Source organism: Pogona vitticeps, chromosome 4 (genome assembly GCF_051106095.1).
Source record: "Pogona vitticeps strain Pit_001003342236 chromosome 4, PviZW2.1, whole genome shotgun sequence".
Classification (NCBI taxonomy): Eukaryota; Metazoa; Chordata; class Lepidosauria; order Squamata; family Agamidae; genus Pogona; species Pogona vitticeps.
Window position 1 is genome coordinate 224,995,476 of NC_135786.1, and position 17,940 is coordinate 225,013,415.

General features: G+C 44.8%; 1 protein-coding gene across 5 annotated transcripts in view; it reads left to right on the forward strand.

Moving 5' to 3' along the window:
• The first annotated feature begins 531 nt into the window (after positions 1-531).
• COL14A1 (collagen type XIV alpha 1 chain) overlaps positions 532-17,940 on the forward strand; it is a 167,934-nt gene continuing 150,525 nt past the window's right edge. For 4 of the 5 annotated variants that reach the window (XR_012086990.2, XM_072999288.2, XM_072999286.2 and 1 more), the window contains exon 1: positions 532-5,839. The gene's annotated coding sequence lies outside the window, so the exon portion shown is untranslated. Of the gene's footprint in view, positions 5,840-6,015; positions 6,035-17,940 lie in introns of those variants that run through there. The other variant, XM_072999287.2, reaches the window with a different exon arrangement.

Here is a 17,940-nt window from a genome sequence, read left to right on the forward strand (position 1 = left end):
GAGCAAACCTATGCGCGCACGCACACACACACACACACACACACACACACACACACACACACACACACACACACACACACACACGACACCATCCTGTACCTCAGCAACTTGGATGGGATGAGGTAGTTTGCATGGTACAAATATTTCTGTCCTGCAACAACACACACTGCCACTACCAGCATCTCCTGCCCTTTTTCTAACTGGAAAAAATCCAGGGGTGAGGGCAGTAGAACCAGGAATGAAGCAGTCCTGACCTCTTTCTACTGGGTCATTCACACATCTAGCCTTCATTGTGCCCCTTATTGAAAGTAGCCCATTTGTCATACTTTACAAAGAGAGACCTAGTTAGTTCAGAGGGCTGTCTCTAGTCCCTAGGTTCTAAACCTGTGGTCTGTGGACCCCTTGGGGGCTGCAAATGTCCTCGCAAGGGATCTGTGAAGGCTTGAATAAATGTTATAATTTTTTGCAGTTAAAATAGAAAGAAAGAAAGAAAGAAAGAAAGAAAGAAAGAAAGAAAAAGAAAGAAAGAAAGAAAGAAAGGGATATGTAGAACAAAATCTTAATTTTCCTTGCTTGTGAAGATTCCCTTGCTATGACTCAACTTCCAGATTCCCTTGCTTGTCTGTATAAAAATTGGCTTTTCTAACCTACCACCTCCATTAAAGACAAACAAAAGTAAAAATTGGTTATGAAAATAACTGTTTGATAGCAAATAGTGTGCTTGCAATTTCAGTTTCTTCAGCAAGAATTAAAGATTGATGATGATGATATATGGAATCATTCCAATAAAATATTATAATAAGAGTGTGTACATTAACAGATTTAACTCATGTCTCCCTTCTCTCCAAATGTGAAGACCTTCCATGGGAAACTTTAAATAAATATTTGATGCACTTTAGAGTGTTAAATCTTGAGTTAAGTCTTGGTGATCCGCAGCAACAAAAGATATTTAAAGGGGTGTCCGTGGTAAAGAAAAGGTTAAGAACCTCTGGTCTAGTCCATATGCACATTAAAGATAAAGAACAAGGAGACCTAATGTTCCCCATCCCTATCAAGAGTTAGTTTTCAGACAGTTGACTGAAAAGACACAGCAGTCACCATGTTTTTCACAACAACGAAAGGCATTGTGTGTCTATTTATAGTACAGTAATTATTTCTAAATATGCATACATACAACTGTACACATGCAAATATTATGCAAATCTGTATCCTCTTTTGTTTTGGTTGTGGTGAGCTATTTCCATTTTGAGTGAGGTGCAAGTGGCTGTTCTCCGTTCTTGTTGCTTTTTAACACATTAGCTAATGAAGAGAACACATTCCCGAAAGTGTTTTTACATCTCCCTCTACACCCCTTTAAAATCTTTCTGGTTGGCCTATAAAAGTATCAACTCAATGTGTTTTCTGCCTACACAGCTATCACTGTTTTTGTTTTTATCCCACTGCACACAATGAGAAAAGAGAACACACTCATACAGACTCAGTTATTCAGTCAAACATGGGCATACTGGGTGGCCTTGAATAAATTCTTCTCTCTTTTTCTGCTTGGTGTACCTCACTACAATCCTGGGTAGATGGACAAGATTAGAATTGTAAAGTCTTTTGTGTACCAGGAAATGCTATAGCAGTGCTTCTAACAAGTGAGAAGGACAGAGATCTGGGTTGGCCACACAGTGGCAGTCTTGCCTTTTTCCATTTCTTTTTTTGGAGGAGTAAGGCTCAACCAAGAGAGAGGGAGCGAGGAAGGGAGAGGGAGGGAGAGACTCTGACAATCTGGCCCTCCCCCATTCTGCCAAGGAAACTACTCTGATTAGTGCTTCAAGAGGCCAACTTCATTACATCTTGGATGGCAAGCAGCAGTCAAGCATGAACCTAGATGATTACTCATTGTCTGTTTCTCACCGTGTCTATGAATGCTTCAGAGATCCAATGTTCACTCCTTTTCCTTTTCACCTAGACTCCTCTTTTGCTTCGTTTCTGCACAAAATAATTTCAGGCATCTGAAAACTGTGACAGGTGGAGCAAAGGTGAAGAAATTATCTGGAAAATGGGCCACATTTTTCTACACATGAGAGAGGGCTGGGTTGGAAAACTAGAAATATCTTATTTACTCTACAAAAGGAGATTTCCAGAAATTTAGAAGGAAGGAAGGAAGGAAGGAAGGAAGGAAGGAAGGAAGGAAGGAAGGAAGGAAGGAAGGAAGGAAGGAAGGAAGGAAGGAAGGAAGGAAGGAAGGAAGGAAGGAAGGAAGGAAGGAAGGAAGGAAGGAAGGAAGGAAGGAAGGAAGGAAGGATTTTCCTGCCATATTAACACAAGGTATCCATGAATGGACACCAACCTCAGTGTTTGTAAAATTATAGTGGTCAACATTTCCTATGTCTTGGGGATGATGGAAGCTGTAGTCCAGCTCAGTTGGAGAACACCAGGTTGGAGAAGGCTGTCCAAGTGTCAAAAAGCCCACTGAAGCACATAATAGCGCCTGAGAGGTTCAAGAAATTGTGGTTTTTTCATTATTGTCTCCTTCTCCACCCTGAATGTGACTACATGGTCTATTCTTGGTGTAAATGGCTTCTTATGATTCTTTGCACTACATTAGTGTCTCTGATCTCCAGCAATGTTTTGTGCAGATGCTGGATTAGAACTGTCATTTCATCTCAGACAAGTGTACTAGTTCAGTGCCCTGCATGTCTTATACCATGGTCCCTAACACAAACAGCAGCTGTGCAGGAAGGCATTTTTGTCAGGACTGTGGCAGGGGCGGAGAGGATTAACTTCCCATCTCTTCACATTGTGGTTTCAATCCAGATCTCCTCTTCAACCTGACTATGGATCAGAAATTTGTTGTTTAGTTGTTAAGTCGCGTCTGACTCTTCGTGACCCCATGGACCAGAGCACCCCAGGCCCTCCTGTCTTCCACTGCCTCCCGGAGTTGAGTCAAATTCCCGTTAGTAGCTTCAGTGACACTGTCCAGCCATCTCATCCTCTGTCGTCCCCTTCTCCTGTTGCCTTCACACTTTCCCAACATCAGGGTCTTTTCCAGGGAGTCTTCTCATGAGATGGCCAAAGTATTGGAGCCTCAGCTTCCTACTTCACAGTAATAACTACCTACTTCACAGTAATTGTTTCTAGTCATCTCTAATTATCATCTGCAAATTATACAAATCACTATTTTGTTTCGTCCTCCTTTTGCTGTTACATAAAGTGGCCATTTTATTTGGAACAAAATTCAAGGCTGCTGTGAAACAATACCTTTCTTGACCTCAGCACAGATTTACAAAGAAGTACACAGAAATGGTACTATCTGGTTAACAAACTGAGTACATATCATGCATGGACATACATAAAATTCACTAATGCATAAATATGAATAGCACAGATTTTTCTCTCATTGAAGGAGCTATTATATAGCAAAAGTACAGAATTCTTATCTGGAAGAACATTGTGGTCTATACGATATCCTATGCACCTAGAAGTTTTGGTGGGCCATTATGAATCTCCTATGGAATCCGAAAATTTCAGAAACTGTTCTGCTTAACATTTTTTCTTTCATATCTGTGTCACTTCTCCTGCACATGTCATATTCATGGAGAAGAAGATTTTCATGCTTGTAGCCTTTCAGGAGTTGTTCTTAACTGTAACCTTCAGCTGCAAGCACTGTATAGATGAAACCCAATTACAACCAGTTAGAATAAGGATGTGTGATGTATATGTGTTTGTGTGTGGTTTCTAGCTCTCATGAACCTCCACCAGATCTTATTTTCCCAGACACTGAAAGAATGCCTTCATAGAAGGTGACCAGCATGTGTTGGCTCCACCCTTCACTTATCTGCCTTAGTCAGCTTCCACATCTGACGTTCATGCATTTAGAAAGGAAGTCAAAGATGGAAATTTTACACACTTGGCTGAATAGAAGTGAAAGAATGTTTTAAAAAATGTATATCTTGAAGAGTGTAATGCCAAAAATACATACTTCTGATCTCATTGTACTGGGCCAATGAGAATTCTCTGGGCCAAAACATTTGTGAAGCAGACACTCAGAAATAGAACCCCCAAGTTGAAACAAGCAAGCGAGCAACTTTAAAGAGGGGGAAATGCAAATTGAGTCAGAGCAAGGGCATGAAGGGAAGAGAATCCAGTCTTCTTCCCTGGACTAGCTTTGCCATTAGGCAGTGTGACATTAGGTAGAAGACTCACTGGAAAAGACCCTGATGTTGGGAAAGTGTGAAGGCAAGGGGAGAAGGGGATGACAGAGGATGAGATGGGTGGACAGTGTCATTGAAGCAACCAACATGACTTTGACCCAACTCCGGGAGGCAGTGGAAGACAGGAGGGCCTGGCGTGCTCTGGTCTATGGGGTCATGAAGAGTTGGACACAATTTAACAACTAAATAAGAACAACAGTGTGACGTTGTTACCGCTAATGCAAGAGTTGGGAGGTAGCAGCAACAACGTGAATGAGAGAGTTTGTGTTGCACAGCCAGCCTTGTGTATGGTGGAATATGCTGCCTCACTGTCCATGTTCACCTACTCAAACCAGTTGACTTTTTTACATGGAGCAGAAAAGGACATCATCTTGTTATCATCATCAGATGGGTTGGGTCAACCTTGCTTTCCCCACACTATTTTCCTGATCAAAACTGCCTCTCTGCCTACCCCCCCCCCCCAAAAAAAAACCCCTCTAAAAGCCATTCAGGAGGGGCATGGGAGAAATACTCATCTTTTTTTAACTTAACCATACTAAGAAACTTGGTGTATATGTTAAGTGTGCAATTTTAATTAAGAATAAACTGAAGAACAGGAATAGAAAATAGTATCAAACTCCAGGTGTCTTGAAGTTAAGCAACAGTAGTAGCAACAGCAACAGCAAAGGATGAGAGATCTTTGAATAAATCTCCTGGTGTCTTGGCTCACTGTCAAGTGAGGGAAAAATGTTCAATCCAATGCTCTGCCTCCCTACACAGGGAGTTAAAGAAGACAGCCCGTTTTGAGTGTCTCCTGCAAAATACTTTTTCCATAATACATAAGCATGACAACCCACCACAAATCTGGATCTAAAGAGTGGGTGAGGCTTTCTAGCAAACTTGATCCCCTGCAGTTCTCATGTTCAAAAACATTGTTAGTAGCGCTCCTTTGACTGAACCAGTAAGCAACCTGTACAGCTTGAACCCAAAACCCAGCCATGAGCAACACCTGAATGAAGAATTCGACCGACTGTAGTGTCCTGTGTAACCAAGAATCTTGCATCCTTCCATACCAGTAGTAACTGACCCAAAGGAGGGAAGGGGAGTGAGTTATTTTTGCATTTCTTAGAGCAAATTTACACACACAAAAACCTAAGCTTAATTGTTCCTTCCCTTTGGGAATTGCAATTTACTGACATTTTTGAGCACTGTTCCTGACATTTCCCCACAGAACCACCATCGCAGAGGCAAGACAATATGCAACCTTTTACGAATCTCCTCAGAAACAAGCCCCACAGTTTGCAGTGGAGCTTCCTCAAGGGGTAAATGTATGGAAGATTGTATATTCTAAGCCAGTTTAAAACAAAACAAAACAAAACAGGTCTGGAACCCAGCAGATAAAACTTCATTCTCTGGGACTGAGAGATTGTTGTCTATGTGCCAAATGAATATTGTGGGAACAGTGTTGCTTGTGAAGACCACTCCCCTCTCCTCCCAAGATGGGCTTGTGAGGCGATTTCCCATACTTGGAGAAACCCTGTCTCTGAAGCAAAAGGCTCACATTTCGCCTGGTTGCCCCCTTGTACACCTGACAACTTTCAGACGGCCCTTCCTGAGTAGAAAGGGAAGGTGAAGGAGAAAGGAGGTGGTGAGGAATCCAAGTGAGTATGGCTTCACCCTTGTGGGATTTTCATTTCCCCCCCACTCCCTCCTCCTTTTTTTCTTCTCCGTTTTTCCCTTCTTCCCACCTTCTACCCTTCAATTGACTGCCTTCTCTCTATCCCATCGTTTACTGCTTCTTGAGCCTCGCGCTGTGAAGGAAACGGGAGAAGGGTGGAAAGACACGTTTGAAAAGAGTTAAGTTTGCAACTCTTCTTATTTTTTTTTTCCTCCCTCTTTCCAAAATCTGCTCTGTGTGTGGGTTGCCAAGGGCTGTTTGCTCCCAGGGAATCCCATTCACTTTCCAAGGACCTCAACAAGCAAACAGGAGATTACTGTGATGGCAAAGGGTTGTAGGAATTTTCCCCTTGTTGCTTTTATGTGTGTATGTGGGTTTTTGTTTTTTTTAATTGTAATAGTTTTGCTAGAGATCGTGCGTGTGCGAAAATTCTGCTCTAAGAAAGTTAAAAGAACTCTAAAAGGGGTGTGGAAAGGGGAGAGCATTCTGCTTGCAAGCTTAAGGGATCGAGTACCTGAATGGTGTGTGTGTGTGTGTTTTAATTTTTTTTTTTAACCTTACCTTCCTCACCGAAGGTAAGGAATCAAACAAAGGAAGATCTGAAAGGTGGTAATGATAGTGTGTAATACAGTATACAATAGATGATTTCCGGCGTCGAGGGGAATTAGGTGGTATGTAAGTGTGTGTGCTTTGAAGTTTTAAAGGAAATTGAAAATATGCATCAGTTTCTGTGTGTTGGAGAGGAGCTTGCCCTTATGGAGGTTCGCGGTGTGTTTTAATTGATGCAAAAGTGTAATTGGCATAAATCTATGTGGACGTGTAAAAGGTGGGTAAAATTTTACCCAGAGAAGAAAGACTGGCTGCTCGCGCTTCGGCATCCGTGGGTTGGAGACGGGGGGGGGGTGTTCCGCCCGTGCGAGGTGGGAGTTCTTCCAATAGGACCCCCCCCCCGTGAGCTTCTCTGGGACGCGTCTGCGTCCAGGCTCACGATCGCGCCGGCGCTATGGTTAGGCAGAGGGAAGCAGCTGCCTTTTCCTCTCTGCTGCTCTGGGCCGCCTAAATCTACTTTATTCCTCCCGGGCGGGAGAGAATGCGATCCCCATCGCCAGCCTTGAAGATTTAAATGCCCGTCCGATCGACTTTTGTGGAGTGGGGAAGGCACCATCCTGTTCTTGATATGTACGTTAGCCCTGCTTCACAGAGACTATGGAAAAGACATGCCAACGAGCATGGGCGGAAAAGCTCTTCCTTTGTAACCGAGGCTCTCAAGGCTTCATCTGAGCCCCAGCGCTCCACCGGCAGACCTCCTCTCCCCCCCCCCCCCGATTTCCTTCCTTTAGAGATGGCAGATCAGAGACGCCTTGTGGGAGAGGGGCCAGCGAAGATCACCCACAGCTGAGAGTGTGCAGCGGACGGAGTTACTGCGCTCCACCACCTGTCCAGTCTGAGTGATGCCTGGGACAGGTAGAGAATGCCTCTGAGCATGTGCAGAGGGGCGCAGCTCCAAACGGTGCAACATTCGATCAGGAGTAAGAGAGAGGCGATGATCTTGAAGCAACGTTAATAAGCCCTGTTAGCTCTCGTGCCAAGAATCAGAACTTGTGAAAGTTACTTTTTCTAGACTTGTGAAAGTTACTTTTTCTAGAAAGTTACTTTTTTAAGCAGTGGGGAGGGGAGAGATTAATGCTCCCAGAATCTCTTTAGCCAGGCACAGATTGTGGTTCCCCGGGGGGATTCTAGGAGTTATAGTTTAAAAAAAAGTAAATTTCCAAAGCTGAACTAAAAAACTAAGCATTAGAATTCGGCTACTTTCCCCAGAAAAAGGCAGTAAAAAAACAACAACTGGGGCGTGAGTGACGAGATTCTAAAGCTCTCTTTCTGCTCTCTATCCCCCTCCCTTCTGCTCTCTCCCCCTTTCTCTCTGCATTTTTTACTATTCATTCTATGGACTTGTCACAAGTGCAAGGGGGGGGGGAAAGATCACCTCCCAGTTCCTTTGCTCTGGTTTGTGCACATGATCCAGGAATGTTAAGTTTGTTCCAAAAAGAAGAAAAGGGGCCGTTCTGAAACGAGATGGACATTCCAGCCCAAGCGAAGTTCTCTTTATTCACAGATGCCAACATGTGGCAAATGCACACACCCCTTTGAGCATCATGCATGGAAAGTTGTGTGTGAGTGTGTGGGGTTTTTTTAAAATTTTATTTTTTGGTCCGCAATGTGCGGATGTGGTTAACTGCAGGATAATGTGGGAGAGGGGAGGTTTCTAAAGTGAAATCTAAGTGCTGGCCACTAGAGGCTCTACATGTGCAATAAGACTAGTGGGAAATGCAAAAAAGTGTTTCAGGCTTTTGCCAGTTCAGAACCAGTTGTATTGGCTCCTGCCTTTCCATTGGACCATTTCAGCAATGTGGAGAGGGGGGATTTGCTGCTTGGGCAACAGCCTATCCTCCATACTACTTTACCCAGGCTTCATGCTCTGGAGAGGACACTTCTCGATACAGAGCATGTTACCATAGTCTCTCGAGACTGAAGGATGCCTATGATGATGGTGGCCTCTTCAGCAACCCTGTGAGGTAGAATAGGGTGACAGAAAGTGTGCCTGGCTCAGAAACAGTCAGTGGATAGTTGAATAAACAGGGTCCTGGCTCCCTGTTCCAGCACATGAACCATTACACCACACAGGCTGGAGTTGTGTTCAACCATATGGACTTTGCCTTTTTCTTCTTCCGTTCTCTGTTAGGCTAAGTGGAGAGGCATTATTTCTCTTCTCTGTGATTCACTACTTCATTTTGCTTTTCTTGGTAATTAAATACGTATTTTAAGTACTTTCAAACAGCACCTACCAATACTAGTATTCATGAGAAGAGAAGACTCCCTGGAAAAGATCCTGATGTTGGGAAAGTGTGAAGGCAAGAGGAGAAGGAGACAACAGAGGACAAGATGGTTGGACAGTGTCATGGAAGCGACCAACATGAATTTGACCCAACTCCGGGAGGCAGTGGAAGACAGGAGGGCCTGGCGTGCTCTGGACCATGGGGTCACGAAGAGTCGGACATGACTAAAGGACTAAACAACAACAACAACCAATACTATGTGATGTGGTTTGTTATAGGTTTCTTTTTTAAATGCATGTTGTAAGCCGCCTAGAGTGGTCACAATTGACTAGATAGGCCGGGTATAAATGAAATAAATAAATAAAATAATAAATAAATACTAGTACACATCCCCCTTCAACAACCCTGGGGTTTAAGACCCGTGTGTAGTTCAAAATCTGTGGATAACTCTTATGCCCCCGAAAGCATAGCTGTGAAGCATAAACAGTTGATTAACACACACATACACACACACGTCCCCCTCAACCTGTGTCGGCCTCCTGGAATGCCCGAGCGCCCTCCCTGGCTGCCATGACAGGAGAAGGGACCGACCAACCCACCTCCACCAGGCAGGTACTGCTGAAACACCAGCAACAGGGCCCTAGGGAAGTCTGAGGCCCACCTTACTCAGGCCACTTCCTGGAGATGAATAGCAGCTGTGTGTGTGTGTGTGTGTGTGTGTGTGTGTGTGTGTGAGAGAGAGAGAGAGAGAGAGAGAGAGAGAATATTTATTTATTTATTGAACTACAGTATTTATTTATTGGGAGGGACACCCCATTTATAACAAAAAACGTTAACCGTGTTGCTCAGATCAGTGCAACTCAAGGGAGAAGCGTACTTGCCTGTCTAGTTCAGTGGGTAGGCACATTTGGCCATGTAGTCAGGAGTATGGGTCCTCTCTGCGCCTGCCCAGAGAAGTGCCAGCTAAGATCACCCCAAGCATGTGTGCCCGATCGGGGTTACGTGGCCCTGCCGTGTGAAGCTGGAGCAGCTCCGTGGTCTCAGAGTGTTCCCTAAAAGGAGGGGCTGGTCAACACTTCTGAGTTTTTTATGCCTAGAAAACCCAGCTTTGTTTTGTATTAAAAATCCCTACACCCAAGTGCTCCTCCCTCGCCTCCTCCCTACCCTCCTTGGCCAACGGTCTTGTCCTCTACTCGGCAGGGGGGGGGCAGCAGGCCATTTCCAGAGTGCTGGAGACTGGACCTGCCACCCCCTACCCCCAGTTGGCTGGCGCTGATTTTAAAGAAAGCCCTCTATAGACCTAAATAAAGTAGAAGAAAACAGTCAGAGAGGGCACAATTATCTATTTCAGACAAAAAAATATTTGGGGGAGGTATTGGCACAGGGAGGTTACACCGACAGCCTACATTCACCTTGCTCTGTTCTTTCTCTTCCCACCTATCCGTTCTCACTATGTCTTCCTTCCCTCTGACCTTGTACTCTTTCCAGCCTTTATCTCTCTCTGCTCACTCTTACCAGACAGCAGGGCCTTTCCTCCCTCTGTCTCAACTTTTGGAAGAGTTTGGGGGAGCCCCAGAGAAAAGCTGCAGCAGCTGTGGCCCACATGTTCTTTTCCTATCCAGAGCTGCCGAGAGGCCTTGTGGAGCAGGGCCATGAATCGTACAGCCTGCCATTCTTAGTGTAGGGGAGGACTCTTGATCCTTAAAGCGGGGTTTTTGTGCATGGGTCTTTTTCTCTATGAAATCTCAGATATTTTATGGTCATTTATTTTTCTGGACAAAATGCCAAGCAGCACTGAATTATAGAAATTCCTACACAGAATGGTATCTTTCGTGCACAGGCTTCAGCTAGAAAGGGTAGAAGACGCACTTGTGCAGAATGGCATCTTTCCTGTGCGAGATTAATGTAGAAAGGACAGGAGTGGCACTGGGCATCTTTCCTATGCAGGTTCACCCAGAGGAAATGCCAAGCATCATTTCTGCATAGGATTTAATTGGAAAGAACAGAGGAAACATCAAATTTCATAGGATTATTACAGTTCCTGTGCAGAATGGCATTTTCCCCTATATAGGATTCGCCAGAAAAGGCATTAAGCTGAGAAATGTTTGGCAGATCCTCCTCAGAACAATGGGAGAAAAGTAAAAACAGTTTAAAAAGAAAGGACACATGGGTCTTGTTTTTACAGGAAGCCAGGAAATCTTGATGATGCAGAAGGAAGTCTCAGTGGAGATTCTTGGCCTAAAAAGACTCAGAAAAACACTGAAAATAAGAAATTTTGCAAGTACTTGTCATATCTCTGCTCTGGAGGAAAAAAAAATGCAACACCTGGCAATACAGTAGTTTCCTCTCTGATGGTTAATGGAAGTTTGACCTCTCCTGACCGAAGAGGATACTGCAAGCTACGCAGAGATTTAATTTGATTACATACATTTACTTTATCTGTTTTAAAGTAAATCTCACAACTATAAAGAAGAACTATAAATAAATATATGTTGAGCCTTGGAATTATGACCATAACCAACTACTTATAAAAGTAACCTTCAGGCCTTAATACTAAGGATAACTCCCCTGCCTCTTTTTGATTCACAGTTGTTGATAATGAGTCTTTTTTTTAAAGAAACTGAGCGGCAGTGTATGCAATAAGTAACCTGAACCAGTGGGGAGTGGGAGGTAAGACAGCTAAATAGCCATGTAGACTCAAAGGTCATTTTGTCTCCTATCTGAAGAACTGCTTCTTGATCATGTAGATTGCTATTCTTAAGCTTTACTTCCTTCCTGCTTCAAACCCAGCTGGTTTTCTTTGTCTTATTGTGTTTCTGCATAACATACTTACAGCAGTTTGATATCACTTTAAATATCATGGCTCCATCCTATTTGGTGAGGAGCCTTGAATTTTCATGGGTAGCTCCCAAGAGTTCTTTGAGAGCTTTTCAACAAATCTAAGTACTTCACAAAATTACAGATCTCGGGAACCTATAGGATGCATTCGTAACATCCATGACATGAAAGTGGTAGGAAACTGCTCTTAACTGCACAACGTTGGACACACTCAGAGGAAGGGGGGGCAACTGCACAGAAAAAAAAAAAGCACAAATATGTTCTAGTTACCAGCTCTATTCACGCTTTCCAGCTATCATAAGATCAGCACGAAACCATTATACTTGGCCAGGATAAATTCCTACAGGATGAATGCTGTTCATCGGTAATTTGATCGTGGCTGCAGAAGTGTTAATAATATTGGAGTAAACCAACCAACAAAGCAGAAAGGTATAATTTAGAATGTGTATTGTCTGTGGGCTAACTCTGCTTTCAGCCATATGTTCTGCATTCCCATCCAGTCACCCATGGCTGGCCTGCTCCCTGAGCATATGCACATAGCTAAATATTTCTCTTTACACAGCGGCCACTGTATAAAGAACACAACTGCTGGGCAGATGTACGGAGAAATGCATTGCCTTTCCTATCTCTCTCTGACATTTAGGATTCACATGGTGGTGCATGACTAGTGACATAACAGCAGCTGGAACACCCAGACTGTTCTTGACTTATCCACTATATATTTTTCATGTATGTGGGGTAGCCCCAGAATTGCACAGTTAGGGTAGGAGTAGGGAATATACTGCTCAAATTGTACTTCCCTCTTCTGCCTCCTTGGGTGATCCTCCACTCACTGGCAGGAGCATAGGCTTCCCTCCTCCATCTCTTTGGACGATCGGCCACTCAGCTGAGGAGGCAGGGCAGGGAATCCCATGCTCCTACTGGTGAGTGGAGGATTGCTTGAGGAGGCAGAGGAAGGAAGCACACTCCTCCCAGTGGGTGGGAAATCGCACAGAGAAGGCAGAGGATGGAAGGTGTGGAACACCTCTACAGGAGCCTGTCACATTCCTAGGGGATTCAGCAGGCAAAAATCCAATAAGTCAGTCCAAGGTCAGAGGTCTGGGAGATACAAAACAGATGCCAAATTATCAAAGCTAAAACACAAACTGTAGACAGAAGTCAGAGTCCAGAAGCCACGGGTCAAGAGAGCAAGGTTCAAGATAAGCAGGAGCTTATCTTGAACCTTGCTGCTTCCATGAGCTTCCAAGCCTCTGGGTACAAATTACATAGCAGCAACAATCATCTAATTCCTAGAAACATTCCATCCTGTTAAAACTCAGGGCTGGTCAACCTGATGCTCCTGTGAGAAGCATTCATGCGAGCCTCAGACTTCTGTTTTGTGAGTCTCTGCTGAAGCTTATCTCTCACTCTGGCTAGTAGGGGAGGAGAATCTGGCAGTGATTCAGCTGTCTGTGATACTAATTGTCCAGCATTGTTGTAGGCGAACTTAGTCAGGGGTAGCATGGTAGCCCAATCATCCTGCTGATAGCAGGTATAGCGACATAGGTACTGTTCAAGGGTGGCTAGGTCTGTCCATCTGTTTGAGGATGGTACACCAATGATAAGTGCACCTGGGTACCTAGACTGGTCTGCAAGGCTTGCCAGAACCGGGAGGTGAATTGGGAGCCACAATCCGAAATTAAGTGTGTCAGGAGCCCATGTAGATGAAAAATGTGTTGAAGGCAGAGCTGAGCTGTTTCAGGAGCTGTGGGAGGCTTGAGACACAGGACAAAATGATCCATTTTGGTGCACAGGTCCACCATTACCAGAATGCAGGTATGCCCTTGTGACCACAGGTCAGAGATGAAGTCCAGAGATACTGTGTCCCAAGGGCCGGCTGGTATGGGCAGCAAATGTAGCAGCCCTGGAGGTTTGGCTGGTACCTTGTTGGCTCGACGACAGACTTCACAGGAATCAATGTAACGAGCAACATCAGTGTGAACCCGGAGCTACCAGAACTCCTGTGTGAGTAGATGCAGAGTCTTATACTGACCAAAGTGTCTTGCAGGAGTGGAATCATGGGTCAAGTAGAGCACATTGGCTCGGAGAGGCCCTAGAGGGACATACAGGTGCCCTCAGTGCAATAGGAGACCCTGGTGGTTAGCAAAGTCTCCAGCAGGGCCTTCTTGGAGTACCTGCAAGTGTTGCTTGGCCCAGGGATCTTGGGTTTGGCTGGCCCGAATTTCCTCAGCCATGGACAAGCAGGTTGTACTGGCTGCAAAGACTGAGGGTGATAAGATAGGTGTGGCCGGACTCTCTTCAGAGGGTGATACAGCATATTCCAGTTTGCGGGAAAGGGTGTCAGCTTTCCGATTCTGGGTCTGTGGGATATAGGTAATGCGGAAGTCAAACTGGAAGAAGAAGAGGCACCACCTGATCTGCCATTGATTGAGGTGTCGGGCTGTTTGCAAGTGTTCCAGATTCTGGTGGTCAGTCAAAACGTGCATGGGGTGACAGGCCCCTTCAAGGTAATGTCTTCAGACATCAAAAGTGGTTTTGATGGCCAAGAGTTCCCACTCCCGGATGGTGTAGTTGCGTTCTGAAGGTGTGAACTGCCGGCAGTAAAAGACACAGGGCTGCAGTGGCTGTGAGGGGTCCTCCTGCTGGGACAGCACTGCACCCAGGGTGACACTGGAGGCATCCGTCTCCACGGTAAATGGTAGTCGGGGGTCTGGATAACGTAGGATTGGCTTGGTTGTAAAGTGAGTTTTCAGGGAGGTGAAGGCATGGTTTGCCTCCGGAGTCCAAAGGAGGGCCAGAGGAGACGGGTCAGAGGCGTGGTTATGTCCACACAGACTGGTATAAACTGGTGGTAATAGTTCACAAAGCCGAGAAACCGCTGGAATATGGCTGGAGCATTGGTCAAATCGAAGGCAAGACCAGGTATTCGCACTAGCCATAATGAGTCCTGATATCCGTCTTCCACTCGTTGCCTGCACAAATTTTCACCAAATTGTAGGCACCATGGAGGTCCAGCTTGGTATAGACCTGGGCCCCCTTAAGGTGATCCAGGAGTTCAGCAATCAATGGCAGGGGGTAGCAGTCCTGAATGGTTATTTTATTCAAGGCCCAGTAATCATTGCAGGGGTGGAGCTCTCTGCCCTTTTTTTGGACAGGGGCAGACAGGGGTGACATGGATGGCCAGATGAATCCCTGTTTCAGGTTTTTGTCAAGAAAGGCCTGCAAGGCTGCTAGTTCTGGTTCGGACATAGGGTAGATCCATGCCACAGGGAGGGGTGCCCCAGGCACCAAATTGATGGTACAATCATAGGGTCGATGCAGGGGTAGCTGGTTGGCCCCCTTTTCCTCAAAGACGTCAGCAAAGTCCCTGTGCCGAGGATATCATGGGACTAACTGCTGAATCTGCTGCAGCCAAGGTGGCCAGTGGAACCAGATGCGGACATGGATCCTTGAAGTGCAACTACCCTTATGACCAGTCCACTAAGGGGTTATGTGTCTGGAGCCAGAAAAGTCCCAGAATGTGGGGAAAATGAGGCATATGTGCAACGTTGCATTGTAGTTGCTCCTGATGGTGTTGGATCTGGAGAATATCTTGACAGGTCTCACCGGGCCATAGCAGAGGAGATGCACGTCAATTGACTCAACTAGGGTCAAGGTCCCTTTGTCCTGTACAGGAATCCAGTGTTGTTTCACGAAGGCCGTGTCAATGAAACAGGAGTCAGCTCCAGAATCGACCATGGCATAAACATACATCCAGTGCCCATCCAGTAAGCAAAGTTTCACTGGCACAAGGAATGGACCCTGGATATTAACATAGGGTTCAGGGGACACAGCTAGGTGCCCCCTGAACCCTATGTTAATATCCAGGGTCCATTCCTTGTGCCACGTCTGGGAGTCCACTCAGACATGGGGCAAATCTTTTGCTGGTGTTAGTAGCACGGAGCTGGGGGTGCGCCGCTTGATGAAGCAGCCAGAGGCGAAGTATCTTGCTCCCCCACAGTACAGGCAGAGATTTTGTGAATGGCATCATGTTTTTTTTCCTCAGGGGTGAGGCGTGGCCGAGCAGCCCCGAACTGCATGGGATTGAAATCCTCTCCTTGAGTGCTAGTGGACATCAGGAGTGGCTGCGAGGGACAGGAACCACTCCATACTAGGCGTCAGCTCTCTAGGCAGCCATCAATGTGAAGGCACAGCATGATTAGTTCCTGCAGAGTACAGTGGTGCCTCGCTTAGCGATTGCTTCGTTTAACCATGTATTCGCTTTGCGATGGGTTTCTTTGAGGAAATTTCCCCATCGTTTAACGATGTTCTCTATGGGAGAATTTCACCTAACAATGTCCGTTTTTGCTCATTTAAAAGTGTCTTAAAATGTTTGAAACCTGTTTTAAATGCTTGGATTCGGTAGGGCACCTTCTGAAACATGTGCAAACTTAATTTAGTTTTGTTCTGAGTCTTTGTTAATTTTTGGTGATTTTTTGTTTTCCCAATTTAAATTCATTGAACGGACAGTCCGTCCAATGGATTTCAATGAGGGAAAAAACAAAAAATCACCAAAAATTAACGAAGACTCAGAACAAAGCCAAACTAAGTGTGCATAGGTTTCACAGGGTGGACTAACTATTCCAAGCATTTAAAACATGTTCCAAACATTGTAAGATACTTAAAAATGAGCAAACACGGACATCGGAAAGCCATTCAAAAGCACTGAAGCCGGCTTCAGTGCTTTTGAATGGCTTTCCGTTGGGGAAACATTGTTTCACTTAGCGATGTTTCCTATGGGGATTTTCGCTTAAGGACGTTAATCCGTTCCAATTGGAATGGATTAACCGGTTTTCAATGCATTCCTATGGAAAATGGTGTTTCGCTTAACGATGTTTTCCATAGCGATGGGTTTTTTGGAACCAATTAACATCGTTAAGTGAGGCACCACTGTATTACGTTGGTCTACATGTGCCAGCTCAGGCAGGATATCATCAGCCAACCCCTCCATATAATGGTGCATGAGAACCGCCTCGTTCCAGACTAAGTCTTGGGCCAAAAATCTGAACTCAATGGAATATTGAAACTGAACCCTTACCCTGTTTCGGGGCCCGAATCTTCCTATTGGCAGCAGCAGCTTGCAAGGGATTAGCAAAAGCTGCTGAAATGTGGTCCAAGAAGCCCTGGTAATTGGTTAACAGGGGTGAAGGAGCAAGGAGTAGAGGAGTAGTGGGGAGGGTGGGGTTTCACTTAACTAGGGTTTATTTGGGGGGCTTATATTATGAGCATCCTGACAAATTCTACTCGGTCTTATTTTCAGGTTAAGTCTTATTTTCGGGGAAACAGGCTACAGATCCTTAAATGGCTTGGGTTCTAGCTATCTCAAAGACGGTGTCTCCCACCATGAGCCGGCTCAGGCGAGGTCTTTCTGTCGGTCCCACCACCTTCACAGGTGCATTTGATGAGAACAACAGGGCCTTCTCTGTTGTTGCTTCCAGACTTTGAAATTCCCTCCCACAGGAGGCGAGGCTGGCCCCATCTTTGCTGCCCCTCCTGAAAGCAGGCCAAGACCTTTCTCTTAGTGCAAGCTTTCATGGCTGTCTACATGAGTGACTTTTAGATGGATTATTATGTATATATGCTCTGACTGTGTCTCTACTTGGGTTTACCATCTCTAAGAGTAGTATTTGTTTATTCCTTTCTAATATTTGCATACTTATGGTTTTACCTTTAATATTGTATTTCAATGATGTGAGCTGCCTTGGGTCCTTTTTCAGGGAAAAGGCTGGGCAAAAATATTTTAAATAAAATAAAATAAAATAGCCAAGGCTATTATTATTAAAGGCATCTGCCTTAGGTGGGAGATATTGGGGGGGGCTAGTGGTGGTGGTGGCATTTTGGCAGGCAGAGCTGTATGTATTTTTATTTATTTATTTGGCTTTTATACCGCCCATACCTTGTATGCACTACAAGACGCCTTCCATCGTCCTCAGGTGCAGTGTGAAAATGCTATCCTGTCACCTGTGTCTTAAAGTAAGATTTAGCTGCCAATTTAGACTTGCTTCTCTATGTGGAAGTCTATCTGGTTTCTTGCCTCAAGCAGTGAAATCTCTCAAGCTGACCTTCTACATAACTATCACTTCTCCAGTTAATGAGAAATAATTGCAAGACTGGGATTTAATATTTATATATACATTAGTCATCTCAGAGCTTTAAATTTTTCTTATAACTCATATTGCTTTAAGTATGAAAGAACACAGATACAACATAGAGCTTTTTTTTTACCCTTAGGTCAGACGTACTGGAGTCAGTTATCTTTGGATTTTAATTTAGCTCTAAAATCAAATTCGTGGAAGCCTTGTTGGTAAACCATTCAAGTTTTGACAGGAACAACTAGGGCAAAAGAGCCCCTCTTGAACATTTTTGACCTGAC